General features: G+C 32.6%; 1 long non-coding RNA gene across 11 annotated transcripts; it reads right to left on the bottom strand.

Annotated features, from left to right (window-relative positions):
* Positions 1-284: 284 nt before the first annotated feature.
* LOC145011799 (uncharacterized) lies at positions 285-6,430 on the bottom strand. Of its 11 annotated transcripts, XR_013664271.1 has the most exons (9): positions 5,562-6,430; positions 5,238-5,287; positions 5,064-5,150; positions 4,778-4,978; positions 2,997-4,512; positions 2,684-2,728; positions 2,105-2,243; positions 1,939-2,001; positions 497-1,483 (listed from the first exon to the last, which is right to left on the bottom strand). It is a non-coding gene; the product is annotated as an uncharacterized LOC145011799 (long non-coding RNA). The 11 variants fall into 11 exon arrangements; XR_013664265.1 differs by adding an exon at positions 285-462 and having other exon boundaries at positions 1,373-1,483; positions 2,105-4,512; XR_013664274.1 differs by lacking the exon at positions 2,997-4,512 and having other exon boundaries at positions 4,824-4,978.
* Between the last annotated feature and the right edge of the window lie 1,696 nt (positions 6,431-8,126).

An 8,126-nucleotide genomic window follows, 5' to 3' on the forward strand; every position in this document is an offset into this window, starting at 1 on the left:
GTACTTCAGGAGGAGATCATGGCAAGGCAAAGGCGTGACCGTACCGCTCCTCATCCTTATGATCTTGTTTTGGGACAATCTGATGGATATTGATAGAAAATGGTTTGTAAATTGTTACTATTTGGTTTTATTTATACTTGAAAAGTTTAAATTTGGCATAAAAATTTATGGGTGTTACAATTTAATTCTCATTTAATGAAATCTTATGATATTTTAGTAAACTAATATGACATATATCATCATTGAATTGGGTAGGAGGATTTGTAGGAACAAAAGTAGCAGGATATTTAATTTATCTAAGTAAATCAAAGTCTGAATGATCATATAATAGAAAGACAATGCTATAAAATAGATTTTCAATGTACAAATAAATGTATGTTGCTTTTAATCGCCCATGCTTTCCTGCCATCTTTAATAATGTTCTTCTTATAAAGGTCAAGTTTTTTTCTCTCCGGTGTGTACCTAACACAGACAATAAACGTAAATAGTTAACTTGACTCAAATAGTAAAAAAAACTCTAAGCCCATGCTACATATAAGATTGTGAGTACTAGTTCTATTAATTAAATTAGATATCAAGATGAGATTCACACAAAAATATTAGAGTTGTGTCATATTAGCAACACTTTATACACAAAATGAACTTAAACATCATATTAGTTTCTTCATATCAATAGATTCAACTATTTGAAATTTTCCTACACGAATGAAATTACAATCCCCCGTTAGATCGAAAAGAAACAGAATCTACAACATAAAAATGAACCATTGGAGAATGAATTTGCATTGCTGCTGTAAGTGGACTTTATAGCAATGTACTTTATTGTCATTGTACTTCATTTATTGTAAACATATTTTTTTAGTAAATATATGAATTATAACAAATATTTTTTGTAACAAATTACCAGGGATAATAAATGTGTTCAACGTCTTTTTTTTATTGATTCGAAAGAGAATTTTGTACGGTTTTTGACAAAATCCGCATCAACATATCAATCATTATGCCATCATGCGACAATGATATCTCTTATTTTTTATCCATTCTCTACCAACAAATATAATATATGATTAGGGTAAAAAGATCGAGACTGAATTTTTATTTTTTTGCGCAAATCCAAAAACTGGCTTTGAGCTAGCTATGTTTTTCGGCATATATAGTTAGAGCCTCACGTTTTTTTTTTTTTTCTTTTTTGTTGCATATATAAAGAATATATGATTAGAGTAAATAAAAAAAGATAAATTAGAAAAGGAATATTGATGTAAAATTGTAAAGAAAAGTATAATAATCGAATTTTACTTCCAAAACACGATTAATATGTGAATTTATTATATGGAAAATCTATCAAAGAGAAAAGGTTAACAAAAAAACACACATGGGAAGAAATTGGGCATGAACAACATTGCATAAACACCTAGGGTAAGTAGCCTTGAGATCCACCGTCGGGTTACCTTGATTCAAAGCAAATAATTAGGAATTTTTTTTCCTGAAATATTAAATATACATAATATATCACCAATAAAATTAAAAGGCTGCTTAAACAGAAGTAATGCTACAATAAACAAATAAATTATAAAGTATATTGCTAATTCTTGTATTGAATAGCAAATTTGAAATATAACGGTCTTTATAGTACCATTTGGCAACAATACAACGTTTAAATAGTTATAGAAAAATAATCTATCTTCTTTCATTGTCACTACCATTTCTACATAACAGTCTCAGTCTACAAAAATATTCATATGTGTCCTTTAAATTCCTGTTTGAAAATAAAAAAAAAAAATAAAAAAAAAAAAAACCCTTAACCTTTATAGGAAAAAACTTATCAAAAATAGGCACAAACAAAATAAATCAGTCCCGTAAAGGTAAAGAGAAAATGGAGATACAGAGCCAAAGAATTCTATTTAAGAAAGGTACATAGAAAATAAAAAAGCTTCTTACCTGATTGTCGTTTGAAACCACCTTCCAATTTAGCAAAAGTCAGGTAAGGTGGTCTTCAACCTGCTGTGACATAGAAATAATAATGTATACGTGTTAGATGCGCTTAAGAATAACCTGATAAAGAATACATGATAAGAAGAGAAAAGTAAAAAAATGAAAGGCCAACCTAAAAAAAAGGAAGTTCTTCCTTTCCAAGACAATGGTTGAAACACTAGATGATACTCAGTTGTTCATGGTGGTAATTTTTTTTTTTTTTTTTTGTGGTTTTGTGGTTTTTTTGTCTTTAGGAATTGTCTTTTTGTTATCTGTTATTCATATAAATGAAAAAAAAGGAAGTTAAAAAAAAAAAAGCTAAGAATGCGATTAATAATTATAACTCTTACGAAAATTCAAGAGAATTTTATACGGAAAAGGAACTCTGACCTAAATGTTTTCCAAATTGGTAGCGAGAGAAAAAGTAAAAAAAAAAAAAAAAAAAAAGAAAGAAAAAAAAAGAGGAGAAATTCGAAGCAAAAAGCATAGCACTAAAAAAGTACTGAAAACGAATTTCTTTTTACCATTGCTTGAAATCTTCAATTGAAATCCAGGCCACATTACACTTTCAGTAAACTCGTAAGGCAAAATTATGAAAAAATGGAAAAAAAAAAAAAAAAAACAAAACAAAACAAAATTGTAAACATCCCACCAATTTTGCATTTGAACATTATATCAACATTCATTATAGTAAGTATACGAAGCCCTTTACCATTTAACACCACATCACGAATCCACTGTTCATGATAGTATTTCCCTAAAAAAATGGATAATAAATGATTTAAATTAAAATAATTTGCAACATCAAAACATAAGATTAAAAAAGGTGATAGGTTGTAAATTATGTCAATGAGCGATGAGATTTACATTCTTTGCAACAGTAAACAATGCTGAAGCATACAACATCAGAATGTGAAACAAATTTGTTTTATAAGATTCCCTTTGATCTAAATTTTAAGGAGATATAGACAAAATTGCAAAAATGGTCCCTGTGGTATGTATTTTTTTGGAGTTTTAATCCAAACCTCGACTTTTTTGCGTTGATGGTCCTTTTGAGCTAGTTTGCTTGCAGTTTTGGTCCCTGTCCAAACTAAAGAGACTATTAGACCAAACCTCGACTTTTTTGCGTTGATGGTCCTTTTGAGCTAGTTTGCTTGCAGTTTTGGTCCCTGTCCAAACTAAAGAGACTATTAGACCCTTAATGAATTTATTTTTCATTTTTTTTCACTTTTTAATATTATTATTATTAAATATAAAAATGGGCCTCTCTCTCTCTCTCTCTCTCTCTCTCTCTCTCTCTCTCTCTCTCTCTCTCTCTCTCTCTCTCTCTCTCCACGGTATACCCCCATCATTTTTCTTTTTACCAGGACTAATTCATCTTGTTTGTATCTTCTTTCTTAATACCATAAGATCATGTCCATAGATCTACAGTGATGCCAAGATCTCCCTACAATCGGACTGAGATCTTTTAAAATCGAGCTTCCAACATCTCCACCATTGCTGGATTGAACATCTGAGGAAGCATGTGCAATTCAATTAGAGGATGAAGAAGTGGAGGAGTGTCGTACATAGACAACAATTAGAGCTCTCCATTTTTCTTTTCCTTCGTCACAAACCCATACATTCGATCGAACCTCCTTCCATATTTCTTCTTCTCTTATCAAAGCTAAGCCACCTCATCATCCCTCCCTAGTTCTTTCTTTCAATCCCAACGGTGCTTCCACTTCTACTGATTACCTTTGCCGCCTTTCCACCGACGACCTCCGCCTTCCTTTCACTGAATGCTTCTGATCAACATGTTTCTTTTTGTACTTATTTCGATTGTAAGCCGTTTTATCTTCTGTTGTTTCAAGATCTGGTGTGGTAATTGATAAGCAGATTTCAATGATCCTCTTTTTCTTATTTGATTTTGAATGAGAATATGGGACCGAGATGGAGATTTGATGTCTCTTTCTTCTTTATTTGTAAAATTGATAAGCAGATCTCAAGTTGTAAGTATGAGATGATGATAGGGGCTGATTTCCTTAGGATTCGAGTTGCAATGGGTATTGAATGTGGCACCGACGATGGTGCACGTTTTCGGTGGTAATGCAGAGGGAGAGAAATCGTCTCCAGATTGCTGCAAAAGCTCAGGCTGCTCAATTAACAGCTTCTCCTGAGCTGAAATCTCATGTGTACCTCCACTCGTTTCTTCTTGCTTGCTAGAACTTCCAACAGTTGAATTCTTCAAAAGAGACCCTTTTACATATAGATTGGTGGTTGATTTCAAGAGATTGTGGGTCGATGATATTAATTACAATTGTGATAGACTTTGACGGAAAGAAGAAGACCCAAAAAATGAGGTGAGGAACAGACCTGTTTTGTTTTCTCTCTGCGTACACTTTAACAGAAAGAAGAAGAAGAACCAATGTTTTTATCAATTGAGAGCTACACTTGGTTCTTGATTTTCTAGGTTTAGAAGTATAAAAGATATGTTGATTGGATTTCCACAAAGTTGTGCTCCGTATTGAAGATGTAGAAGTGAAGAAGACAACCATTAATCTGGGGGATATGAGAGAGACGCCCAAATTAATTATTTATTTCCTTTTTCATTTAAATTAAATAGCAAAAAATATATCATAAGGGTATTATAGTCATTTCAATTTTATGAGGGACCAAATCTACGTACAAACATGGCCAAAAGGACCACCAATCTAAAAAAGTCGTAGTTTGGATTAAAACCTCAAAAAAATGCATACCATACCACAAAGACCATTTTTGCAAATTTGTCGGAGATATATAATAATAATGATTAAAATAATAATACCAGTAATGAATTTTAAGGAAGCATCTGTGAGTTGTTTATTTTGTACCTCATCTTGTTGACAAAAACACCGGTACCTGCCACGTGTCTATAAAAGTTTAGAATCTCAGTCAAGCTTTGTGATAATGATGACCAATGCATGATTGAATAATTTGGCATGAGATACACATCATGCTTTGAGGTAGCCCATACCAGATTCCTTAGCTGTTTACCATAGAAAATCTTAGGGCTATTTTGGTAATATCAGTCTAATAGAAACAAAAGGTAATGATATATCATATATAGTAACCTGAGAATGAAGGATTGTAGGTTTCACTGATCTTGTATAATGAAAGAACTCATAGTAGTTACTACCTTTGGTCTTCTATTTGCATTTCTGTAAACAACAACAACAAATATATCAGAATATGAAGAGTGGAAAAAGGAATTGTATTTATGAAAGTAGATATTGCATTTGTAGTACCTTATCAAGAACATCACTCAATTAGCTTTCTTCCATTCATGAACCTCTACCTGCACCACCATTTCCACCAACAAATTAGTTAGTTCTCAAATATCAACATAAACAGGTTTGTATATCTGAAAAAAATGACAATCAATATTTCTTATGTGTAAAATGAAACACGTAAGACCTACAGATTTCCGGAATGTAAATCAAACATGTTATATTAAGCTATTGAGTCTTCATCTCAATTTAGGTTTTGGGGGAAATCTTAAATCAAAATCAAAATCACTAAATACTCAATACGGATTACCTGGAAGCATGAATAGAGACGCAATTCTTTACCTCATATTGTTACCACTTCGTCATTGTACTGTGTTGGGTGGAGGGAGGTGTTGTAGACTGACACAAAGCACATGAGCGGCCTCCGGGGACTCTTTCCAGTCGAACGTATACCTTGTTTCTGAAATGCTGAGAAAATGCTATTTTTGTTGAAGCGCAAAACCGACGGGTATGGCTGATGGAGCCATCTTCATCGTCATCACGAAAGAATTCGAATTCCGAAATTGGAGGTAGAGAAAGGTACGACGACGACTGCTCCTCCTGGTGGTCATGGTGATCTAGAATCGATGGCTGAAGGATCAAGTTTTAGAACGATCCGTTATCTAATTCTGACCGCCACCGAGTCCCTCCTTTTCCCCACTCGATTTCCTGACGAATTCAACCAGAAACAAAAGCAGCAGAAGGCCACCGGAGCAGCCCCTTCCGCACCACCACCGAAAAATGTCGCTACTGCTGTAGTTGTTGTTGCTGCTGCCGCCGCCGACCTCTATTTACCGCTGTCGCTGCTCCTACCATCGCAGGTAACAATCGCCGCCTAACCCTCGTTGATTTCCCGGTGATTGATAAGACGAAACTAACAGACCCATCGGTGGGTCACGATGGATTAGCAACATCTCATACCTGTAATCATGAGATGAGAAACGGAAGGGACGATTGAACCGCGTCCGGCTCCACTGCGGCGTTCGAAAACTCTTCCCGACCGTTCGCCAGTCGTAGCGTCTCCGTTGGTCTAGCTGTCGCCACGCCCACCGTGATTTCCAAAACGGGGTTCCGGTAACGATCAAAGAAGTGGTTGCGATGACCAAATTGGAGTGGTGGGCATATACGAAACCAAAGGAAAAGTAAAGAATAGTGGTGTAATCGAGAAGCTGAGCCAGATAAAGACAAAGACAAGGTAGATTGCTAACACGTGTCTAGTAAGAATATAAATAATGACAAAAAAACCAACAAAAAACAGAAAAAAAAAAAAAAAAAAAAAAAAAAACGTTTTTGAACATATACATATAGACAAAGGACGATTCTTGTCAACCCTAGAAACTTTACTATTCCTAACAGGTCCACAACTTTAGTTAATTTTATATATATATATATATATATATATATATATATATATATATATATATATATATATATATATATATATATATATATATATTAATATTAATATTATTTTAAATAATTGATTTGATTAGATGTTGCATTAATAGTCTTAATGAAAGAAAAAATAATACAAGAATAATCCAAACGAAAAAATAACTCATAAATAGTCGAAACAAAAAACAACACATAGATAATTGGAACAAAAAATAAAACAACGGTTGTTCAAACGGAAAAAAAATAACGTGGGGATAATCATACCGGAAAAAACAATAAAGGGTAGCCAGAAGAAAAAAAATGACAGAAAGATAGTCAGAATAAAAATATAACATAATAGATAGTATAAATGAAAAATATAATATATGAATAGTCCGAACAGAAAAATAATACAGAGATAATCGGAACGAAAAACAATATAAGGATAATCGGAACGAAATAAATAATATGAGGATAATCCGAATGCAAAAATAATACATGGATAGTCTTAACGGAAAAAAGTAATACAGTGATATCTATCTGAAAAGAAAAAAATATATATACGAACAAACAAAAAATATATTTTGAATGTTAATAATAATAATATAAAAATATTAAAAACAAAGAACAAAAAATGGATAAAAAAATAACAAGACAAAAAAAGAGGGATAAAAATGGAAATTAAGGTACATAAAAAAAACCTAGTCAAAGGGGAAAGGACTTCTTTATGCAACTTGGTGTTTGAAGCAAAGCTAAAGTTGTAGGTAATCAATAAACTTTTTCAAAACCAAAAGGGGTGTTTGGATAGGGAAAAAAATAGGTTGTTTATTGTTTATCACTTAATCCTACCACAATAAGCAAATTTAAATGTTTGGATAGGAATCTTTAACAATCAGCTTATTGCAGTAGAAATAAGCTAAATAAGCTGATTTTAATAAGCAAGAGGAGGAATGCTTATTGCATATTGATCATTTTACTCATATAAGTTGTTTTGTTTGCCAAACACTTAAAATGTTTATTGTTTATTGCTTATTGCTTATTCCCACCGCAATAAGCTAATCCAAATACATTTTTAAAAAGTGTTTATTCCCACCACAATAAGAAAATAAGCAATAAACTAATAAGCTAAAAACTATTTATCCAAACACCCCCTAAATGGGCGATGAGCCGACAACACCTTCTCATTCATTTAAAAACAGCAACCATAAAAATATTTTGTTACCCACTTTTTTTTTTTAAATCGTAACAACTATATCCAGCTACCGTGATTGAGATGAATTAAAGTCGTTGGAAGCTCTGCATTCATCGTAAATCATGGCAACGGTGATCAACTATTTCCTGGAACAACCTAAACTATTGGTAATCTCGACCTTATGATCACCAATCAGAAAAAATCGATTAATTGTGATAGGAATATCAATGGTTCAAAAATTCAATACAATCCAATTATATCCTACAACACCACCAAAAATCACAGCAAAACACGGATGTCAA

The sequence above is a fragment of the Lactuca saligna genome, chromosome 8 (assembly GCF_052625555.1).
Source record: "Lactuca saligna cultivar CGN05327 chromosome 8, ASM5262555v1, whole genome shotgun sequence".
Taxonomy (NCBI): domain Eukaryota; kingdom Viridiplantae; phylum Streptophyta; class Magnoliopsida; order Asterales; family Asteraceae; genus Lactuca; species Lactuca saligna.